General features: G+C 40.2%; 1 protein-coding gene across 1 annotated transcript in view; it reads right to left on the bottom strand.

The window, feature by feature from the left end:
* TCF20 (transcription factor 20) overlaps nt 1-23,377 on the bottom strand; it is a 222,420-nt gene extending 199,043 nt beyond the window's left edge. Inside the window, exon 1 of the mRNA XM_053721334.1 lies at nt 23,292-23,377. The gene's annotated coding sequence lies outside the window, so the exon portion shown is untranslated. The remainder of the gene's footprint in view (nt 1-23,291) is intronic.
* Between the last annotated feature and the right edge of the window lie 3,066 nt (nt 23,378-26,443).

The following is a 26,443-nucleotide window of genomic DNA, read 5'->3' as shown; positions in this document are numbered from 1 at the left end:
CTATAACGTCCCAGCAACTAAAGGCATTCCTTAAAGGGACACTGAACCCAATTCTTTTCTTTCGTGATTCAGATAGAGCATGCAATTTTAAGCAACTTTCTAATTTACTCCTATTATCAATTTTTCTTCATTCTCTTGCTAGCTTTATTTGAAAAAGAAGGCATCTAAGCTTTTTTTTATTCAAAACTCTGGACAGCACTTTTTTATTGGTGGATGAATTTATCCACCAATCAGCAAGGACAACCCAGGTTGTTCACCAAAAATGGGCCGGCATCTAAACTTACATTCTTGCATTTCAAATAAAGATACCAAGAGAATGAAGAAAATTTGATAATAGGAGTACATTAGAAAGTTGCTTAAAATGTCATGCGCTATCTGAATCACAAAATAAAAAAATTGGGTTCAGTGTCCCTTTAAAGAAACACTTTTCCGGATTTGGGCCACATTGGATCATGGTACTTGGAGTTTAAGGGAGATTGCATTCCATTTGCTGGCATCAGAGAGCCGCTATTACAATCAGGGAGACTTGGGATGTCTGACACTCCTGCTATGTAGTGCACAAGTCACGTGCACGCTCCTGAGCCTACCTCAGTATTCCATCAGTTCACCAGTCACGTGCATGCTCCTAATCCTACCTCAGTATGCTTGCATGGAAAAGAGCTACATTTAAATAAAGTGGTCTACAAGAGAGAGTGGTCAGTTCGATAACAGAAGGTTTATACAATTGTGGGCTCAGAGTCATGACTGCTTCCTTTTAGGTCTGCCAGGTGTCCAGTATTTTAGCAGGTCGCCCAGTAAAATCTCCATTTATATGTCCCTAAGTGTAGCTAAATATATAAAGCTTCCTATGCCTCAACACAGTACAAATATGGAGCAAAGGGTTAAAATCACTCCTGTTTACATGAAGTACAGAGGTAAAAGTAATGACTTGTGCTACTGGCAGCCAAGGGGTGAAATCACTTCTGTTTACAAGTGTTACTAGCAACTAAAGAGGTAAAAGCAATGATGTGTGCTACTGGCAACCAAGGGAGTTAAATCACTTCTGTTTACATGTGTTACTAGCAAATAAAGAGGTAAAAGTAATGATGTGTGCTACTGGCAGCCAAGGGGTGAAATCACTTCTGTTTACATGTGTGACTATATATTTAAACAGAGTTTTTCAGCACTTACAGGCTTATGTTGCACGCCACCCAAGGACCACTGCCTAGGTCCTAGATTCATAAATCAAAAGAAGAGCAGGTAGGTGACAGCAAATATTGTTACAATTTATTGTGGAGGTAAAAAGGAAGGCCTTCCTTTTTACCTCCACAATAAATTGTAACAATATTTGCTGTCACCTGCCTGCTCTTCTTTTGATACATGTGTGACTAGCAAGTACAGAGGTAAAAGTAATGATGTGTGCTACTGGCAGCCAAGGGGTAAAATCACTTCTGATTACATGTGTTACTAGCAAATAAAGAGGTAAAAGTAATGATGTGTGCTACTGGCAGCCAAGGGGTGAAATCACTTCTGTTTACAAGTGTTACTAGCAACTAAAGAGGTAAAAGCAATGATGTATGCTACTGGCAACCAAGGGAGTTAAATCACTTCTGTTTACATGTGTTACTAGCAAGTGCAGAGATAAATGTAATGACGCGTGCTACTGGCAGCCAAGGGGTGAAATCACTTCTGTTTACATGTGTGACTAGCAAGTACAGAGGTAAAAGTAATGATGTGTGCTACTGGTAGCCAAGGGGTGAAATCACTTCTGTTTACATGTGTGACTAGCAAGTACAGAGGTAAAAGTAATGATGTGTGCTACTGGCAGCCAAGGGGTAAAATCACTTCTGTTTACATGTGTTACTAGCAAATAAAGAGGTAAAAGTAATGATGTGTGCTACTGGCAGCCAAGGGGTGAAATCACTTCTGTTTACATGTGTGACTAGCAAGTACAGAGGTAAAAGTAATGATGTGTGCTACTGGCAGCCAAGGGGTAAAATCACTTCTGTTTACATGTGTTACTAGCAAGTGCAGAGATAAATGTAATGACGCGTGCTACTGGCAGCCAAGGGGTGAAATCACTTCTGTTTACATGTGTGACCAGCAAGTACAGAGGTAAAAGTAATGATGTGTGCTACTGGCAGCCAAGGGGTAAAATCACTTCTGTTTACATGTGTTACTAGCAAATAAAGAGGTAAAAGTAATGATGTGTGCTACTGGCAGCCAAGGGGTGAAATCATTTCTGTTTACATGTGTGACTAGCAAGTACAGAGGTAAAAGTAATGACGTGTGCTACTGGCAACCAAGGGATTAAATCACTTCTGTTTACATGTGTTACTAGCAATTAAAGAGGTAAATGTAATGATGTGTGCTACTGGCAGCCAAGGAGTGAAATCACTTCTGTTTACATGTGTTACTAGCAAGTACAGAGGTAAAAGTAATGACGTGTGCTACTGGCAGCCAATGGGGTTAAACTCACTTCTGTTTACATGTGTTACTAGCAAGTACAGAGGTAAAAGTAATGAATGACGTGTGCTACTGGCAGCCAAGGGGTAAAATTACTGTGGTTTTGGGGAAGTACAGGTCTACCCTATCTGTGCACCACACTCTCTATATAACAACTAAGGGGGAGATTTATTAAGCTGCATTCTCAGTTTTTGAGGCTTTACCCTACAAACCGCAAATGTTATTGGGTGCACAAGAGCAGTGAACAGGACTGCTTGAAAGCGCACTTGTGCAATGTTAAATATTGCCAGACTGCTTGAGAGCGCACTTGTGCAATGTTAAATATTGACACACTGCTTGAGAGCGCACTTGTGCACTGTTAAATATTGCCAGACTGCTTGAGAGCGCACTTGTGCACGGTTAAATATTAGCCAAGTGCACAAGAGCGCACTTGTACAATGTTAAATTTTGCCAGACTGCATGAGAGCGCACTTGTGCCATGTTACATACTGCCACACAATGCTGCATGGAAAGGGACGATTGCATGCAGACAGGTTAACTACTTGAGAACTTGTCCGTCTGCCATTTTCCCCTATGTATAATTATATATTGTGCATCAGACAAGCATAGTATTACACTATTGCGCTGTAACAGACACTAGGTGCACGACAACTGCTTGTGACCCTATAGGTAGCGGTAATTTGCACAAAGCAGTAGATATCAGGAATAACCTTGCAGTGGATACAACAGCAATAGACACAATACGTTCATTTACACATGAGGATGAGCGCTTGCTTTTCTCTAGCCATGAAACACAGGTACATAGATTTACTTGGTTTACATTTTACCAAAATATTAAAAATAAAATGAATAAAACACAGGAATCTGCATAAAAGTGTCATTTTGTGTACAGGGGAGGTCAATATATAAGGATCAATGACAGTTAATGAGGTTTGACCAATCAGAGAGAACGGACTGGCGTGTAATGCAACACGCCAGAGGAAAGTTACAGCTAATAACAGGGCTATAGTCTAGGCCACGTGCAAGCAGCAAACATACACCAGCATGACTCTATATATAGGATCATCTCTCTGCACAGTGACCCAACAACACAACACATTTATTTTTGCGTCTAATCTCCCTAGGCTATGCGCACTGCTCCCAGATAACTTTGTAAACTTTGCTTGTGACATAGTTCTAGTGTCAGTCACTTTAGCACAAAAAACAATCCTACGCTAAGCTCCGCAAGGGCCGGCATTGTAGCCTAAATGGATAGAAAAAAAACCTCTTTGGTTGCAAATTAAAGACACAAAATAAAATGACGTTAATGACATCAACTGTACGAAAAACATTCAACAATAATAAATTCTTTGCAAGATTAACCCATTCACTGCTGTAGAAGGGTTGAAAGCAACTTACAGTGCAAATGACGCCCTGTGTAGACGGACCTCAGGGTGTTTATACAGGATAATAATACTACATGAATGACCCAACAATAGGCAGTGCGAGGTGGTACTGATGCAGAGCTATCTTCTCTCCATGGCAACGCTCAGGCAGCTGATGAGAACGACCATACAAGCTAAAAGCAGACGCTTAGCTGTGTTAATTAGACCCTCTTTATATTACAGCGCACGGAGAGGGCTGCGTCACAGGCTCCTGCATTCGGCCTGCGTAAGCGACACAATCTTATGTTATGTGAGACTCACTAATGTTATAACCAGGAGAGCCAGAGAGTTTATATGTAATAGCAGTATTTATTAGTCAGATGTAAGCAGTGCTGGGAGATAATCACTAGTGGTATATAGCAGATAAAGGTAAGGTTAGAGGTCAGGGTGCCGCTGGGAGAGAGTCACTAGTGGTATATAGCAGATAAAGGTAAGGTTAGAGGTCAGGGTGCCGCTGGGAGAGAGTCACTAGTGGTATATAGCAGATAAAGGTAAGGTTGGAGGTCAGGGTGCTGCTGGAAGAGAGTCACTAGTGGTATATAGCAGATAAAAGGTAAGGTTAGAGGTCAGGGTGATGCTGGAAGAGAGTCACTAGTGGTATATATCAGATAAAGGTAAGGTTAGAGGTCAGGGTGCCGCTGGGAGAGAGTCACTAGTGGTATATAGCAGATAAAGGTAAGGTTGGAGGTCAGGGTGCCGCTGGGAGAGAGTCACTAGTGGTATATAGCAGATAAAGGTAAGTTTGGAGGTCAGGGTGCTGCTGGAAGAGAGTCACTAGTGGTATATAGCAGATAAAAGGTAAGGTTAGAGGTCAGGGTGATGCTGGAAGAGAGTCACTAGTGGTATATATCAGATAAAGGTAAGGTTAGAGGTCAGGGTGCTGCTGGAATAGATTCACTAGTGGTATATAGCAGATAAAGGTAAGGTTAGAGGTCAGGGTGTCGCTGGGAGAGTGTCACTAGTGGTATATAGCAGATAAAGGTAAGGTTAAAGGTCAGGGTGCTGCTGGAATAGATTCACTAGTGGTATATAGCAGATAAAAGGTAAGGTTAGAGGTCATGGTGCCGCTGGGAGAGAGTCACTAGTGGTATATAGCAGATAAAGGTAAGGTTGGAGGTCAGGGTGCTGCTGGGAGAGAGTCACTAGTGGTATATAGCAGATAAAGGTAAGGTTGGAGGTCAGGGTTCTGCTCGAAGAGAGTCACTAGTGGTATATAGCAGATAAAGGTAAGGTTAGAGGTCAGGGTGCCGCTGGGAGTCACTAGTGGTATATAGCAGATAAATGTAAGGTTAGAGGTCAGGGTGCTGCTGGAATAGATTCACTAGTGGTATATAGCAGATAAAGGTAAGGTTAGAGGTCAGGGTGCCGCTGGGAGAGTGTCACTAGTGGTATATAGTAGATAAAGGTAAGGTTAGAGGTCAGGGTGCTGCTGGAAGAGTCACTAGTGGTATATAGCAGATAAGGTTAGAGGTCAGGGTGCCGCTGGGAGAGAGTCACTAGTGGTATATAGCAGATAAAGGTAAGGTTAGAGGTCAGGGTGCCGCTGGGAGAGAGTCACTAGTGGTATATAGCAGATAAAGGTAAGGTTAGAGGTCAGGGTGCCGCTGGGAGAGTGTCACTAGTGGTATATAGCAGATAAATGTAAGGTTAGAGGTCAGGGTGCCACTGGGAGAGAGTCACTAGTGGTATATAGCAGATAAAGTTAAGGTTAGAGGTCAGGGTGCCGCTGGGAGAGTGTCACTAGTGGTATATAGCAGATAAAGGTAAGGTTAGAGGTCAGGGTGCTGCTGGAAGAGATTCACTAGTGGTATATAGCAGATAAAGGTAAGGTTAGAGGTCAGGGTGCCAGCGCAGAGTTACAGAACAGAACACGGTGAAGTTAGTAAGGGTCTTTAAAGGGGAAGGAAGAGAGTAGAACAAAGTGATGAGAAGATTGTGGGAGGAAGGGGGGTTAGTTCACCTTTATTCCCTGCAGTAATTTCCAGCAGTCCTCACCTCTCTCTAAGCAGGGAGCGCACCGTACGCAGAGGTGATGTAGGGTGACATTAACATGAGAATCGCTCACTTGACACAGACATGGAAGTCACAAATAAACATTGGTGCAAACAGACTGCTTAAGACTCCTGATCAACCCCTATCACAAAAGGAGTTTATAGCAAAGCAACAAAAACATAAATTATGCTTACCTGATAATTTTCTTCAGATGGAAAGAGTCCACAGCTGCATTCATTACTTTTGGGGAAAAAGAACCTGGCCACCAGGAGGAGGCAAAGACACCCTAGCCAAAGGCTTAAATACTCCTCCCACTCCCCTCATCCCCCAGTCAGTAGAAGAAATATCAGGGTGAAAAGGTGCGAGAAGAACAAAAATAACAGACGCCCCACAGAAAAAATACGGGCGGGGAGCTGTGGACTCTTTCCATCTGAAAAAAATAAAATTATCAGGTAAGCATAATTTATGTTTTTCTTCGTAAATGGAAAGAGTCCACAGCTGTATTCATTACTTTTGGGAACACAATACCCAAGCTATAGAGAACACTGAATGCTTAAACGGGAGGGTAAAAAAGGCAGCCCATTCTGAAGGCACCAACAACCTGAAACCACAACCCCAGAAAAAACTCTGCTTCGTCCGAAGCCAGAAAACATTTGAAAAAAAACACGGCCCCAAGGACACTGACCCACAGATAGTCCACAAGCCGAACTAGAGCCCGCAAATGGACACAACTGAGTCAATACTCCTCCAGAAGATACCATCGCCCAAAAGACGAACCTCAACCACACACCCCTTCCAGAAAAAGGGAGACAACGGAAAACTCCCAAAATGAGAGGATATGGAGGAATAATAAGGATTCCCAGAAAACCTTAAACAGGGCGCAATAAAATCCAAATAAAAGTGGAACCCAAAAAGCGAACCACACTCACAGGGACCCCTGTTCAGGATTCCTGAAACAAGGGAAGGCAACGCCCAGGCCCCGACAGCACTGAACCCCAAGGTTGGATCGGGAAACAGAGCAGAGAAGCAAACTTCTCTGAAAAAATCAGAGCAATTGCCTCGAACAAACGACTGAAACCAAGTAGCCACCAATATGTGCGATAACCCCAGAGAAGCAGCCTCTGAGCACCAAACGCAGCAGTCATACCAAGATGACTGGGGGAAAAAAAGAAACACTTGCAGGCAAGTAAAAAGTAGCCGAAGATAGAGAAATATCCACCAACTAGTGGGTACACTCAGGATATCCAAGGCCGCAAGACCAACACACGTAGCCGGGCAACAAGGAGCCCAGAACCTCAAACAAAAGCTCTCCAGACCTCCACAAACCGAGGAGACACCGCTCACCTCAGATCCTAGTCCACACCGGACCAGTCCAAGCAACAGGACTAAAATACAAGGGAACATAAGGGAGAAAGAAAGAAAGAAAGAAAGAAAGAAAGAAAGAAAGAAAGAAAGAAAGAAAGAAAGAAAGAAAGAAAGAAAGAAAGAAAGAAAGAAAGAAAGAAAGAAAGAAAGAAAGAAAGAAAGAAAGAAAGAAAGAAAGAAAGAAAGAAAGAAAGAAAGAAAGAAAGAAAGAAAGAAAGAAAGAAAGAAAGAAAGAAAGAAAGAAAGAAAGAAAGAAAGAAAGAAAGAAAGAAAGAAAGAAAGAAAGAAAGAAAGAAAGAAAGAAAGAAAGAAAGAAAGAAAGAAAGAAAGAAAGAAAGAAAGAAAGAAAGAAAGAAAGAAAGAAAGAAAGAAAGAAAGAAAGAAAGAAAGAAAGAAAGAAAGAAAGAAAGAAAGAAAGAAAGAAAGAAAGAAAGAAAGAAAGAAAGAAAGAAAGAAAGAAAGAAAGAAAGAAAGAAAGAAAGAAAGAAAGAAAGAAAGAAAGAAAGAAAGAAAGAAAGAAAGAAAGAAAGAAAGAAAGAAAGAAAGAAAGAAAGAAAGAAAGAAAGAAAGAAAGAAAGAAAGAAAGAAAGAAAGAAAGAAAGAAAGAAAGAAAGAAAGAAAGAAAGAAAGAAAGAAAGAAAGAAAGAAAGAAAGAAAGAAAGAAAGAAAGAAAGAAAGAAAGAAAGAGCGGAAAAGGATGACCCCAGACACCCCAACCGAGCTCAGAAGCCTTCCAAAAGCACCTACAAACAGATACTTCCAAGGAAGATCCCCATAGAGATAGTTAGAATAGACAGAAGTCTTATGATCTAGCCCGACACTCTATGGCAGACTCCACATAGCACCCACAATGGGCACTCTAAAGGAGAACCTATAAAGCTAAGCGGAACTATGCGGTCCAGAATGGAAACTGCAAAATCACAGATCGGAACAATCCCAAAAAGAGAATCACCCTCTAAACAGGACAACCTGTCCACCCTCCTACACACAGGACAGGGCAACATCTTACAGAGAGAGGAAACCTCACCTCTAAGGAAGCAAGACAACCCACCTCAAGGGAAGGGCACAGACAAGGACAGCGCACACGCTCACAAGGCCAAGCCGGAAGTAGAGCCGAACCAAAATCATCCAGGCGCCCCTGATGAACATGAAAAAGGAACTCTCCAAAAGGAAAATATATACTCTCAAGAACAAGACAGGCCGCGAGGAGCCTAAGAACACAGAGCTCCTGGCCCAGCTGCTAGCAGCACAACTAGCAAGACCATAAGAAATAGTCCACGTTCCCTGGAGACTAAGAGCTTCCGGAGCAGACATAGAAATATAAAAATTTCCTAAAAGAAGCCCAAGCCGTAGAATTGTGTAGGCAAACAATACCCCAGGGAACACCATACCCCGTCTGAAAAAAAAAACAGGACTACACCGGGAAGTAAGACCAACCCGTAGAACGGGTCGAAGACTCACACAAAAAATCCCAACCCAAGGGGAAGAGAACACGAAGTACAACTTCAAAGAGCAATAGGGCATGCCAGAACTGAGAATATTCTAAGTCCAACAGGCTATAATACCCACACTTCCACAACCAAGGGGAAAACCTCAGGGCTAGGCCTCAAAATCTCCTCAGAGTACAAACCCAGAGGACAACATCCTGAGAAGGCGACTGCATAGCATCCCATCCTGAAAACAACCCCTAGACATAGCTAGGATAAGAAAAATAGCCATTATCCCAATAAGGAACGCAAACCCCCAGAAAAAGGAGTCCGCAAGGCCCTCCCATATGGCGGCCTCAACCACTAAGGAGAAAATATACCCAGACCAGAGATCTCGACCCTAAGGAAGAGTCCCCAAAAAAGGAACAAGTTCAATAGCCCTGGGAAGGCAAGACCGCCCAAAACCTCCAATCCTCAACCCACGCGGGGAAGGAAAAACACTCAATCCCGAAGAATCGGAACCTACGGAGTGGACGGACTGAAACTCCACCGAGTCCCAAATGACCAGCTCGGAGCCGATGAGGAGTGAACCAGTCCCCCATACCCCACAGACCCGCAGGTCCTCTCAGAATGCTTAGTTGAAACTTGTAAAAACAAAATATAAACAAACACAAACAGTAATGCAAGCACTCAGCGCCAAAACCGGACCAGCCAGGCAGACAGGCGCCACATGCCCGAATTTAGGCCTCAAACCATAGGGAGCTGAACCTCAGCCCTTACTTGCAAGGCTGAAATACACACCCCCAGGAAGGGAGAATAAACGACAAACAGGGGACTAACGCGTCCTCAGAACAACTTCCGTAGAAGTAACCAGTGCGATCATGAAATCGTGAGTATCGATTCCAGAAGAGAAAATTCCCAAAGGAATATAAAACAAAACATGAGCTTGTAAAATCACATAAAAAACATCCTAATTGGATTAAAAAGAAAAGGTAACCCGTAGGTTACCGCCCAACGACAACAGGCACACCTGCAGGACCAGCCCAACGGAACCCTGCCCGACCAAGCTCAGATAGGAAAAGATACTCAAATCAGATTATAAAAAGTTTACTCCATCCCCTTATAATTAATTCTGAGAGCTATTCAGAGAGGAAGACCCAGAACCCCTATATCCATTAAGGATGGGATCCTCCAACAATGCCAGAATGTGCAATAGCAGAACACGAAGGCACGCCAGTCTGTACCGAAAAGCACAGCACACCTCCACTGAAGCCTCAGGACCAGTCGCTCCCCCGGATAACTGAATGGGCCATCCCATGCCTAGGGAACCCGGGTTGATAGAACATGAACACAATCTTAAGCAGACATCTGGAAGCTGTAGCTGTTCCAACGCCATAAGAATTTGGATACGGAAACGTGCCGCAACCTCCTGAGGGAAAAAACCACCCTCCAGGGAAGGATAAGCATAATCTGGGCCACCTGCATGTGTAGCAACAGAAAGTGGTAGGGAACTCGCCACTCGAGGGACAGAACCCCCAGAGGTGGATAGCTCAGCGACCCCTTGATTCCCCAGTCCAGAGGAATTGGGCCCAATAGAACAGCCTTCGGAACATAACTGACTGTCATGCGTTATCTGGGCCGGTTCGTATTCGTTACAATAAGTAGAATCTGAATCAGAGACCACTTTAATCTAAACATCTGAGTCCTCCATATCTGGGACTGAATACAAAAAGTTTGGACTAAATTAGACAAATAAATCTAAACGGCACCTTACACCCCCAATGGCTGGGGCACTCACCACTTCCTAGCACCAGACACCAGGGGGCCAGTATTGTTCTGTTGCCACACGGTCAGGAATGCGGAACTGGAAAGGCAAAAACGTCACCATGCCCGGTCACAAGGTAAGCCGTACAGTCCAAAAAAAGCGCACCTGACCGTAAAGGCCGCGTCACTACCAAGGCCGTTATGTTCCACAAGGCCTCAAGCCAAAGTAACACTACACATAAGCAGGTTGAATCACATAACAAACATGATTAAAAAAAAAAACCTGTTCAATAACCCCCCTCAGGAGATATTAACCCTTTATTCCACGATACAAAAGGAGCCTCACTGAGACCCTGAGTTATAGTTAGTCCTGCAAGGTGGTAGCCTCTCGGGAAAAACATAATACAATACATTCATGAGAAAGTAAAATAAAACGATCTAACCAGAATCAATGCCGTGGAACAGGAACACGGCCCTAAAGTAAGACAGATAGTAGCGTCACCTCTGCCATGGACTTGAGAGAAGAAAGCAGGCAGCGAAACTCGTCAACGCCGATTGCTTGTGGAGCTGTTAATATGAGTCGGGATGGTTTAGCAGAAAGACTCTCCCTGCATCTCCGGACTCTAACATTCATCCATGCTCTCACTGAGAGGCTGACAGGACTACTTGAAACTCCAGTCCCATGCCTAAGAGTACTACCCTCCATAAGAGACAACTCCAAATCTTCTGCACTTCTCTGCCATCCTCCTGTGACGAAAGGAAAAGAATGACTGGGGGATGAGGGGAGTGGGGGAGGTATTTGAGCCTTTGCCTCCTCTTTTTTCCCAAAAGTAATGAATGCAGCTGTGGACTCTTTCCATCTGAAGAAAAGATTAAAAAAAAAAATTTTTAGAGACAGTGTGCTGTAAAATTTAAAGAGACAGTGTGCTCTGCTATTTCAAGCAGAGACCGCTTGAAATAGTGGTCTCTGCTAATTGAAACCACAACTCAATCAAATGGGATGATCTCTCTCTCATAGCTTTTCTATAACAATTACTTAAGTATTGAAACTTTCAGTAAAGGAGGGGATATAACAGACAAAAACAAATATTTGAAATGACAAAATAAAAGGTAAAGGATCTTATTGTAAACAATTTAATATATCTATCTAAATCATTAAAATGTTCATTTTGACTTGTATGACCTTAAAGGAGGAGGAGTAAACCAGGAGAGGGCTGAACTTGCTATTACTGGGTAACACGGATATTATAACGGAAGAGACTCGTCATGTCTGGTTAAGAGGAGTAGTAATGCTGCAATGTAACCAAATATCACAAAGCCTACAGGTATTGCCTACAAAAAAAAATGCATTATTTATAGTGAAGACAGACAGATGTAATGTGGTTTCACCTTGTTTAAACACAAATACATCTGGAATAATTATCTATCTCCCTGCCAAGTTTTAAGGATAACCAGTCAGTCATTGGTTCTGTAGCACAGGCTAAAGAGCATTACATGTAGGAACAGCTAAAAATGTACCCCCTACTGATCTGAAAACCACCAAACGACTTCAAGTTTACAAGGTTAATAATTCCTACTCTGAAACCAAATACTAAATTTCACACAATTTTCTTTTACTTTAAAAATCAGACTTAATAATTGGAGCACTAATTACACATCAACACCCCTGCAGCCATAATAAAAACTCACACATTTGTGTTTTCTTGTTTGCCTATTGGCATATGTCCCTCCCTGTTTGGGTTAAACCAACGGCTCAGTTTATATTTGAGAGACATCAGCTATTATATACAGGTAGCGCTTGCTGATGAGCGTCTCATACAAGAACTGGTGTCTCTATGCACATCTCAGCCAGACCAGATCAAATTAAATGAACGTGGCTAAACATGTGCATATATCAACATTTATTGTGTGCGCAGACCTTTTGTAATACGGTGCTTAATTACTGATATACACTGTTAATATGTAAACATTTATTGTGTGCGCAGACCTTTTGTAATACGGTGCTTAATTACTGATATACACTGTTAATATGTAAACATTTATTGTGTGCGCAGACCTTTTGTAATACGGTGCTTAATTACTGATATACACTGTTAATATGTAAACATTTATTGTGTGCGCAGACCTTTTGTAATACGGTGCTTAATTACTGATATACACTGTGCATATATAAACATTTATTGTGTGCACAGACCTTTTGTAATACGGTGCTTAATTACTGATATACACTGTGCATATATAAATAGTGTGCGCAGACCTTTTGTAATACGGTGCTTAATTACTGATATACACTGTGCATATATAAACATTTATTGTGTGTGCAGACCTTATGTAATGCTGCACTTAATTACTGATATATACTGTGCATATATAAACATTTATTGTGTGTGCAGACCTTATGTAATGCTGCACTTAATTACTGATATATACTGTGCATATATAAACATTTATTGTGTGTGCAGACCTTATGTAATGCAGCACTTAATTACTGATATATACTGTGTATATATCAACATTTATTGTGTGCAGACCTTATGTAATGCAGCATTAATTACTGATATATACTGTGTATATATCAACATTTATTGTGTGCAGACCTTATGTAATGCAGCATTAATTACTGATATATACTGTGTATATATCAACATTTATTGTGTGCAGACCTTATGTAATGCAGCATTAATTACTGATATATACTGTGCATATATAAACATTTATTGTGTGTGCAGACCTTATGTAATGCTGCACTTAATTACTGATATATACTGTGCATATATAAACATTTATTGTGTGTGCAGACCTTATGTAATGCTGCACTTAATTACCGATATATACTGTGCATATATAAACATTTATTGCGTGTGCAGACCTTATGTAATGCAGCACTTAATTACTGATATATACTGTGTATATATCAACATTTATTGTGTGCAGACCTTATGTAATGCAGCATTAATTACTGATATATACTGTGTATATATCAACATTTATTGTGTGCAGACCTTATGTAATGCAGCATTAATTACTGATATATACTGTGTATATATCAACATTTATTGTGTGCAGACCTTATGTAATGCAGCATTAATTACTGATATATACTGTGTATATATCAACATTTATTGTGTGCAGACCTTATGTAATGCAGCACTTAATTACTGATATATACTGTGCATATATAAACATTTATTGTGTGTGCAGACCTTATGTAATGCAGCATTTAATTACTGATATATACTGTGTATATATCAACATTTATTGTGTGCAGACCTTATGTAATGCAGCACTTAATTACTGATATATACTGTGCATATATAAACATTTATTGTGTGTGCAGACCTTATGTAATGCAACACTTAATTACTGATATATACTGTGCTTATATAAACATTTATTGTGTGTTCAGACCTTATGTAATGTGACACTTAATTACTGATATATACTGTGCTTATATAAACATTTATTGTGTGAGCAGACCTTATGTAATGCAGCACTTAATTACTGATATATACTGTGCTTATATAAACATTTATTGTGTGTGCAGACCTTTTGTAATGCAGCACTTAATTACTGATATATACTGTGCATTTATAAACATTTATCATGTGTACAGCCCTTATGTAATGCAGCACTTAATTGCTGGTATATACTGTGCATGTAAACCTCCCCCAAGTTACTCTAAAGTAGGAGATAAACACTTAGGGCTAGATTTATCATAGCTGAGGCGTACAGGGGCACGTATACGCGCCCCTGTACGCCTCAGCTCGCCTGTGGCGGGGCGAAATTACCCGTAGGTATTCGCCATTGCACACGAGCGCGATTTTGCGCTCGCGTGCAATCCCGCCTCCTGCCCGCGCACAGCCAATCACGCGCGGGCAGAAGCTGTCAATCTCCTCGGTCGGACTCGACCGAAGAGATTGAATTTCGCCACCTTAGTAGTGGCGAAGAGCGTAGGGAAGCAGCGGTCTGGTGGTGCTTGATAAATCACGGCGAGCAAGTTCTTACGAGAACTTGCTGCCGTAGGGGATTATTAAAACTAGCCCTTAGTGCAGGAGCACACAGGGGTCAAAAGGACAAAGTGACCAGAGGATTAGGGTAGTTGAAGGGAAGCAAATGAATATGGACTATTTATACTTAAAAGAGAGACCATAACATCATTGTTTCTATCAGATATTATTATTATTATTATTATTATTATTAAATGAGAATAAAAAAAACTAACTTTCAACAGTTATTAACTTTCAACAAGCAAAACAAAGCTGAAGGTGTTTGAAGAGTGCAGATATGTAGCATGTTCCATTAGACAAAAGATAAAAAGTCATTACACTGACAGTACCACTGGGTTTGCGGCGCTGCAAGATGATCATTTAGTAGCAGAATTTAGCACTAAGGCCAAGAGCTGTTTTGTAGTTTTTTTCCCCTTACTGTGAGTAAAAAATGGCCACCCACATCGTTAGTAAAAGCTGCTGCATTCTTCCTTAATTACGTGAAAACGGGAACAGCTCAGAACGCAGTAAACTGAATATAAACAATGTCATCTGGCTGCACACTGGCAGCTTTCAGGGCCAAGGTACCTGAGCCAGTAAATGGAAATAAGAGACAATAACCGGTAATTGGTTAAAGGGACATTATACACTAGATTATTTGTAGATGATAGTTATTTAACCCATCTGGGAGTTGTAAAAAATGTATAGTTTTGCTTATTTTTAAATGACATTGTGCTGATTTTTAGACTTGTGACCAAGCCCCAATGTTTTAGAATACTGACGTATTCCTACTCCATCTTGCTCCTGTTTGTGTAAAGGGTCTTTTCATATGCAGAGGAAGGGGGGGAGGGGTCTGCTTTGTTTGCTATACAACCACTTGCAGTGGGTGTTCCAGTAACCTTTTCAACAGAGCTAAACTGGGAGCTTCTAAGTAATTTTTTAAAAGGTTTTATACTGGATTTTTAAATCAGTATCTGTGCATCTTATTCTTTATAGTGGTGTCTATTACATGCAGTTAAATGACAATTGGTGTACACTGTCCCTTTAATCAGAAGTCACACTCAGCCTAAAACGCAATTAGCCGCTGCGTCAGTCTGAGACTTCATTAAAGGGACAATGAAGTTTCACTAGACTCGTTTATATTTTTGTTTAATGACGTCCCCTAAGCACTCTGCTAAATGGGTAAACACATAGATAACGTCACACACCAGGAACCCCTGTGCCACTGGCAAATAAGCGTGTGTATTCCCCAATCAGTAGGCCCCACTAAGGCAGAGCGCAGTTTTGCAGTGCGTTTGCCCTCTCGGTAAATAAATATACAGCATTCAGGAATCTTTGTCATTTAAAGGGATATTCAGACAGAGCAGACAATTTTATAACAGTTTTCTAATATAAAATGTGCTTTATTCCCATGATATTCTGTGCTGAAGAGATACCTAGGTAGGCGTCTGCAACACTACATAGCAGAAATCTAGTGCTCTAGCAAAACTGCTGCCATATTGCGCTCCAAACATGTGCACACCCCTGAGCTAACCCACCTGCTTTTCAACAAAAGATGACAAGAGTATAAAGAAAATTAGAAATTTGTTTAAGATTGCTGCTCTATCTTAATCATGAAAGAAAGAAAAAATGTGGGTTTTATGTCCCTTTAATAAAAAAAAAACTGTTAGCAAACCGAGTAGTTTATTTTTGTTTTGTGCGCCCCTTTAAAAAGTGAGCAGAGCTGACTCTAGAGGGAACCGGGCAGCGTGCGACACCAACAACAAGCAGCTAATATCACCTCAACCAGCACTAAAGCCAAAGACTCTGTCACAAAAATGTGTTTAACCACTTGGCTACAAATGTAAAGCTCCACAGATATTAACCCTCAGTGCACTGGGCATGTGAAGCATATGCACATATGCCCCTGATACAGTGATAACTAAACACACATTTCCTAATATAAACTTATTCATTACCAAAACCACTTGTGCATATTTCAGGTTTGTTTGTTTCTTTACAAATATTCTCCTGTAAATTCAGATGAGAAATATTTTGCACGCCTAGATTGTAAGCTCTGAGGTCAAGCAGCAAAATATTTCTCCAATTATCATATCCGTATTGCAGAGCTAGAGTTCAAATGCAAACGCGTAACATAGGCAGCTTGTGCACGGACACACAGAACAGCGCTACTACATTTATATCAGACTAGAGCCCCAGGTTACTATAGATGACCATATACAGAATATTCCATAATTCAGCAAATTAACCCTTCCTTTGTCAGCTCTTATTGAGTAAAGTGTTATAAATATTAAAAAGTCTCACGTAACTCATTTTATAACTATACAGCAAAAGATCTGCAGGAATTTTTTTTTTTTGCCATGACTAGTTTCCTGTAGCTTTTTGCTGGGTCAGTTAAACCACAGAACACTTCAGTATGCAACAGCATCTTTCGTGGGTTAATAATTACAATTACAAAATAAACAGCTGTGTTTTGTCACTGTCCGGATAGCACGTTCACTTCAGCACACGTGTGTCTCACTTTACTGGTGACAGATAAATACGCCTCAGTCCTGTTATTGTCACTAAGGCCCTGATATACAAAATCTCTCCGCTCAGGTGAGATTATCTAAAATGATCCTCCAGTACTGCGAGATCCCTAATGAAATAATTAAAAAAAGAGACAGATTTTGCTTTATTTCTTCAAGGGGGGCTCCCTGCAATTCTGTATGTGAAGTAGAGACAAGCCCAGTGCAATATATCTCTGCATGACCTGACAGTTCTGCTGCATTTACACTTTGTGCTTTGTATTTTATATCACTTTACACTTCAGATAAAATTTTATTACATTTAAACTTTGCACTATTTTGTATTTTATTTTCTATACAGCAGTGTATTTAGGATTTTGATTTTACAAATTCTGATTATGCCCTTCACAGTTTTTGTGTAACTTTAACAAATTAGGTTCATACTTTGTATATTTATGTGTGTCTTTTATAAATTAGATTGCAGTTTGCATGTCTTATTTAAATTAAAACTGAAAAACTTCAGTTTCCCAGAGAGCGTCATTACTTTCTATGGGCCAGATAATCAAACATTCTCTAGTTTGGAGAGAGAATATACTACTGACTTCACAGGGGCAGATCTCACTGAATTTTCTAAAAAAAACAAGGGGAGGAACCTGTAAATCCCAGAGAGATGAGAGATGCCTTCCATAGAAAGTAACAAAGTTCTCTGGGATACAAAATTTCAAATGGGAGAGAGAAGGTAAATTGAGAACCTCTGGGGCTGATATAAAGGCTCCGTTTGCATCAATTACAAATTAAACTGAAATGTTTTCACTACAATTTAACTTGCTTTTGTTTATAATGTTACCATATATTACTGTTAGGTAAAATAAGTGTATTATAAATTTTGAGCAAACTTCACCTGCAAACAGCTGGCGAGACAAATCAGCAAGACCAGCTTGTATAAAATGCTTAGAAAATTTCATAAGACTTGTGAGAGCTTCAGACATACCCTGGGAACTCCCCTGTTCAGCCCGGGGAACTGCCCTCCCCCTCCCACTTTCTTAAGCTGTCAGTTTTAGTTTGCAATGCAGCAAATTCAAGGTGCAATGTAATTTGTCAAAGCTACACAGAAATATACAAAATATGATCCTAATTTGTTAAAATAGAAAGTGCAAAGCGTAAATACTATAATACTGTATAGTTATATAAAATACAAAGCACAAAGTGTAAGTAACACAACTCTCATATCATACAGTGCTATATTGCACAAATTGTAAGTGTAACACAACTCTCATATCATACAGTGCTATATAGCACAAAGTGTAAGTGTAACAAAACTCTCATATCATACAGTGCTATATTGCACAAAGTGTAAGTAACAAAACTCTCATATCATACAGTGCTATATTGCACAAAGTGTAACAAAACTCTCATATCATACAGTGCTATATTGCACAAAGTGTAAGTGTAACAAAACTCTCATATCATACAGTGCTATATTGCACAAAGTGTAACAAAATTCTCATATCATACAGTGCTATATTGCACAAAGTGTAAGTGTAACAAAACTCTCATATCATACAGTGCTATATTGCACAAAGTGTAAGTAACAAAACTCTCATATCATACAGTGCTATATTGCACAAAGTGTAACAAAACTCTCATATCATACAGTGCTATATTGCACAAAGTGTAAGTGTAACAAAACTCATATCATACAGTGCTATATTGCACAAAGTGTAACAAAATTCTCATATCATGCAGTGCTATATTGCACAAAGTGTAAGTGTAACAAAACTCTCATATCATACAGTGCTATATTGCACAAAGGGTAACAAAATTCTCATATCATACGGTGCTATATTGCACAAAGTGTAAGTGTAACAAAACTCATATCATGCAGTGCTATATTGCACAAAGTGTAAGTCTAACAAAACTCTCATATCATACAGTGCTATATTGCACAAAGTGTAAGTGTAACAAAACTCTCATATCATACAGTACTATATTGCACACAGTGTAAGTGTAACAAAACTCTCATATCATACAGTGCTATATTGCACAAAGTGTAAGTGTAACAAAACTCTCATATCATACAGTGCTATATTGCACAAAGTGTAACAAAATTCTCATATCATACGGTGCTATATTGCACAAAGTGTAAGTGTAACAAAACTCATATCATGCAGTGCTATATTGCACAAAGTGTAAGTGTAACAAAACTCTCATATCATACAGTGCTATATTGCACAAAGTGTAAGTGTAACAAAACTCTCATGTCATACAGTGCTATATTGCACAAAGTGTAAGTGTAACAAAACTCTCATATCATACAGTGCTATATTGCACAAAGTGTAACAAAACTCTCATATCATACAGTGCTATATTGCACAAAGTGTAACAAAACTCTCATATCATACAGTGCTATATTGCACAAAGTGTAAGTGTAACAAAACTCTCATATCATAGAGTGCTATATTGCACAAAGTGTAAGTGCAACATAACTCATATCATACAGTGCTATATTGCACAAAGTGTAACAAAACTCTCATATCATACAGTGCTATATTGCACAAAGTGTAAGTGTAACACAACTCTCATATCATACAGTGCTATATTGCACTGAGTGTAAGTGTAACACAACTCTCATATCATACAGTGCTATATTGCACAAAGTGTAAGTGTAACAAAACTCTCATATCATAGAGTGCTATATTGCACAAAGTGTAAGTGCAACATAACTCATATCATACAGTGCTATATTGCACAAAGTGTAACAAAACTCTCATATCATACAGTGCTATATTGCACAAAGTGTAAGTGTAACACAACTCTCATATCATACAGTGCTATATTGCACTGAGTGTAAGTGTAACACAACTCTCATATCATACAGTGCTATATTGCACAAAGTGTAAGTGTAACAAAACTCTCATATCATACAGTGCTATATTTCACAAAGTGTAAGTGTAACAAAACTCTCATATCATACAGTGCTATATTTCACAAAGTGTAAGTGTAACAAAACTCTCATATCATACAGTGCTATATTGCACAAAGTGTAAGTGTGACAAAACTCTCATATCATACAGTGCTATATTGCACAAAGTGTAAGTGTAACAAAACTCTCATATCATACAGTACTATATTGCACAAAGTGTAAGTGTAACAAAACTCTCATATCATACAGTACTATATTGCACAAAGTGTAAGTGTAACAAAACTCTCATATCATACAGTGCTATATTGCACAAAGTGTAAGTGTAACAAAACTCTCATATCATACAGTACTATATTGCACAAAGTGTAAGTGTAACAAAACTCTCATATCGTACAGTGCTATATTGCACTGGGCGTGTCTCTGCTTCACATATATAAATAAGATTTTGCCATGCTGGAGAGTTCCGCCCTTTTTCTTTTTAAAAATACAGTGAGTTCTGCCCCTGTGAAGCCTGAACTACATTTTCTTTCTAAGATGGAGAATCTTTGAATATCGGGGTCGAAGTGTAAAACTCAACATTATCTACACGTACAACTGCTGTACTAAATCAACACGGGCAGCACCACAGTCCAGGGTGATATAGGGCCACTCTCTGTCCCATGCAGGCTACTAGCAGAAAACACACACGTCACTAGCAATCACTATATATGTACATACTGTGCACGTGGACTATATACACACACCACTAGCACTCACAATACTACCCTCAGTGCAACATATGTACACACTGTGCACTTGCACTATATATACACACATCACTAGCAATAACTATACTACCCTTAGTACAACATATGTACACACTGTGCACATGCACTATATACACACACATCACTAGCACTCACTATACTACCCTCAGTGCAACATATGTACATACTGTGCACATGCACTATATACACACACATCACTAGCACTCACAATACTACCCTTAGTACAACATATGTACACACTGTGCACGTGTACTATATACACACAGACACATCACTAGCACTCACTATACTACCCTTAGTACAACATATGTACACACTATGCACGTGTACTATATACACACACGTCACTAGCAATCACTATATATGTACATACTGTGCACGTGGACTATATACACACACCACTAGCACTCACAATACTACCCTCAGTGCAACATATGTACACACTGTGCACTTGCACTATATATACACACATCACTAGCAATAACTATACTACCCTTAGTACAACATATGTACACACTGTGCACATGCACTATATACACACACATCACTAGCACTCACTATACTACCCTCAGTGCAACATATGTACATACTGTGCACATGCACTATATACACACACATCACTAGCACTCACAATACTACCCTTAGTGCAACATATGTACATACTGTGCATGTGCACTATACACACACACCACAAGCACTCACTATACTACCCTTAGTACAACATATGTACATACTGTGCACGTGCACTATACACACATCACTAGCACTCACTATACTACTCTTAGTACAACATATGTACATACTGTGCACGTGCACTACACACACACACACACCAGCACTCACTATACTACCCTTAGTACAACATATGTACATACTGTGCACTATATACACACACATCACTAGCACTCACTATACTACCCTTAGTACAACATATGTACACACTGTGCACGTGTACTATATACACACAGACACATCACTAGCACTCACTATACTACCCTTAGTACAACATATGTACACACTATGCACGTGTACTATATACACACACATCACTAGCACTCACTATACTACTCTTAGTACAACATGTACATACTGTGCACGTGCACTATAAACACACCACTAGCACTCACTATACTACCCTTAGTACAAGATATGTACATACTGTGCACGTGCACTATATACACACACACATCACTAGCACTCACTATACTACTCTTAGTACAACATATGTACACACTGTGCACGTGCACTATATACACATCACTAGCCTACCCTTAGTACAACATATGAACACACTGTGCACGTGTACTATATACACACACATCACTAGCACTCACTATACTACCCTTAGTACAACATATGTACACACTGTGCACGTGCACTATACACACACCACTAGCACTCACTATACTACCCTTAGTACAACATATGTACACACTGTGCACGTGTACTATATACACACACCACTAGCACTCACTATACTACCCTTAGTACAACATATGTACACACTGTGCACGTGTACTATATACACACACATCACTAGCACTAACTATACTACCCTTAGTACAACATATGTACATACTGTGCATGTGCACTATACACACACCACTAGCACTCACTATACTACCCTTAGTACAAGATATGTATACACTGTGCACGTGTACTATACGATCAGTACTTTTGAGACATGTGAGGGGGGACAGTGAGACATGAGTGGGTTGTGGAGGGCATTGAAGCTTGAGGGGGGAATGAGGAGCAGTGAGACATGGGAAGAGGAAGTGGAACATGAGTGGGTAATGAGACATGAAAGGGGTGACAGTGAGACACGAGTTGGGAGTAGGGAGCAGTGAGACATGAGTGGGGAGGCAGTAAGACATGAATGTGGCTAGTAAGACATGAGTGGGACCAGTAAGGTCAAGTGGGGAGCTAGTAAGACATGTGGGGGGCTGGTAAGACATGAGTGGGGGCTAGTAAGACATGAGTGGGGGCTAGTAAGACATGAGTGGGGCAGTAAGACATGAGTGATGGCTAGTAAGACATGAGTGATGGCTAGTAAGACATGAGTGGTGGCTAGTAAGACATGAGTGGTGGCTAGTAAGACATGAGTGGGGGCTAGTAAGACATGAGTGGGGGCTAGTAAGACATGAGTGGGGGCTAGTAAGACATGAGTGGTGGCTAGTAAGACATGAGTGGTGGCCAGTGAGACATGAGTGGTGGCTAGTAAGACATGAGTGGTGGCCAGTGAGACATGAGTGGGGCAGTGAGACATGAGTGGTGGCAGCAACACATGAGTGGGGCAGTAACACATGAGTGGGGCAGTAACACATGAGTGGGGGAAGTAAGACATGAGTGGGGCATTAAGACATGAGTGGTGGCTAGTAAGACATGAGTGGGGCAGTAAGACATGAGTGGGGGAAGTAAGACATGAGTGGGGGAAGTAAGACATGAGTGGGGCAGTAACACATGAGTGGGGGAAGTAAAACATAAGTGGGGCAGTAAGACACGAGTGGGGGAAGTAAGACATGAGTGGGGGAAGTAAGACATGAGTGGGGGAAGTAAAACATAAGTGGGGCAGTAAGACATGAGTGGGGCAGTGCAAGGGGTGGCAGGAGGGTCCCAGCACACAGTTCTGCCGCTGCCCTGGCGCACACAATACTCAGCAGCTCAGGTGACATAACCCGTGCCCAGACTTACCCAGTGCGGGCTCAGTCCCCCATGCCCAGGCCCGGTGCTGCTCAGTCTCAGGTTGTGGGTAGGAGCTACAGCCCGTGATTTCCTCCTCCTCTTCCTCCCTCCCCGACTCCCCCCTCCGTGTCTCCTCCCCCGATTGTGGGCGCACGGGCACGAAGAGGTTAATAGCGGTAATACTCACAGAGTCACAATGTCACACATATACACACAGTGACACATATAAATACACAGTGTCACACATATATACACACAGTGACACAGTGTCACACATATATACACACAGTGACACAGTGTCACACACATATATACACAGTGTCACACATATATACACACAGTGACAGTGTCACACTTATACACACAGTAACACACATATACACACAGTGACACAATGTTACACATATATACACAGTGTCACACATATACACAGTGTCACACATATACACAGTGTCACACATATATACACAGTGACACAATGTCACACACATATATACACAGTGTCACACATATACACACAGTGACACAATGTCACACACACATATATACACAGTGTCACACATATATACATACAGTGACACAATGTCACAAATATATACACAGTGTCACACATATACACACAGTGAAACAATGTCACACATATATACACAGTGTCACACATATATACACCCAGTGACACAGTGTCACACATATATACACACAGTGACACAATGTCACACATATATACACAGTCTCACACATATATACACACAGTGACACAGTCTCACACATATATACACACAGTGACACAATGTCACACATATATACACAGTGTCACACATATATACACACAGGAACACAATGTCACACATATACACAGTGTCACACATATATACACACAGGAACACAATGTCACACATATATACACAGTGTCACACATACATACACACAGGAACACAATGTCACACATATACACAGTGTCACATATATACACACAGTGACACAGTGTCACACACATATATACACAGTGTCACATATATACACACAGTGATAGAGTGTCACACATATATACACACAGTGACACAGTGTCACACACATATATACACACAGTGACACACATATATACACACAGTGTCACACATATATACACACAGTGTCACATATATACACACAGTCACACACATATATACACACAGTGTCACACATATATACACACAGTCACACACATATATACACACAGTCACACACATATATACACACAGTGTCACACATATATACACACAGTGACACACATATACACACAGTGTCACACATATATACACACAGTGTCACACATATATACACACAGTGACACAATGTCACAAATATATACACAGTGTCACACATATACACACAGTGAAACAATGTCACACATATATACACAGTGTCACACATATATACACCCAGTGACACAGTGTCACACATATATACACACAGTGACACAATGTCACACATATATACACAGTCTCACACATATATACACACAGTGACACAGTCTCACACATATATACACACAGTGACACAATGTCACACATATATACACACAGGAACACAATGTCACACATATACACAGTGTCACACATATATACACACAGGAACACAATGTCACACATATATACACAGTGTCACACATATATACACACAGGAACACAATGTCACACATATACACAGTGTCACATATATACACACAGTGACACAGTGTCACACACATATATACACAGTGTCACATATATACACACAGTGATACAGTGTCACACATATATACACACAGTGACACAGTGTCACACACATATATACACACAGTGACACACATATATACACACAGTGTCACACATATATACACACAGTGTCACATATATACACACAGTCACACACATATATACACACAGTCACACACATATATACACACAGTGTCACACATATATACACACAGTGACACACATATATACACACAGTGTCACATATATACACACAGTGACACACATATATACACACAGTGTCACACATTTATACACACAGTGTCACACATATATACACAGTGTCACATATATACACACAGTCACACACATATATACACACAGTCACACACATATATACACACAGTCACACACATATATACACACAGTGTCACATATATACACACAGTCACACACATATATACACACAGTGTCACACATATATACACACAGTGTAACACATATATACACACAGTCACACACATATATACACACAGTGTCACACATATATACACACAGTGTCACACATATATACACACAGTGACACACATATATACACACAGTGTCACACATATATACACACAGTGTCACATAAATACACACAGTCACACACATATATACACACAGTGTCACATATATACACACAGTCACACACATATATACACACAGTGTCATATATATACACACAGTCACACACATATATACACACAGTGTCACACATATATACACACAGTGACACACATATATACACACAGTCACACACATATATACACACAGTGTCACACAAATATACACACAGTGTCACACATATATACACACAGTGTCACATATATACACACAGTGTCACACATATATACACACAGTGACACACATATATACACACAGTCACACACATATATACACACAGTGTCACACATATATACACACAGTGACACACATATATACACACAGTCACACACATATATACACACAGTGTCACACATATATACACACAGTGTCACACATATATACACACAGTGTCACATATATACACACAGTCACACACATATATTCACACAGTGTCACACATATATACACACAGTGTCACATATATACACACAGTCACACACATATATTCACACAGTGTCACATATATACACACAATCACACACATATATACACACAGTGTCACACATATATACACACAGTGTCACACATATATACACACAGTGTCACATATATACACACAGTCACACACATATATACACACAATGTCACACATATATACACACAGTGTCACACATATATACACACAGTGTCACATATATACACACAGTCACACACATATATACACACAATGTCACACATATATACACAGTGTCACACATATATACACACAGTGTCACACATATATACACACAGTGACAC

This window comes from Bombina bombina, chromosome 7 (genome assembly GCF_027579735.1).
Source record: "Bombina bombina isolate aBomBom1 chromosome 7, aBomBom1.pri, whole genome shotgun sequence".
Classification (NCBI taxonomy): domain Eukaryota; kingdom Metazoa; phylum Chordata; class Amphibia; order Anura; family Bombinatoridae; genus Bombina; species Bombina bombina.
Note: the sequence above shows the minus strand (reverse complement) of the source record. Positions and strands in the feature narration are given on the sequence as shown.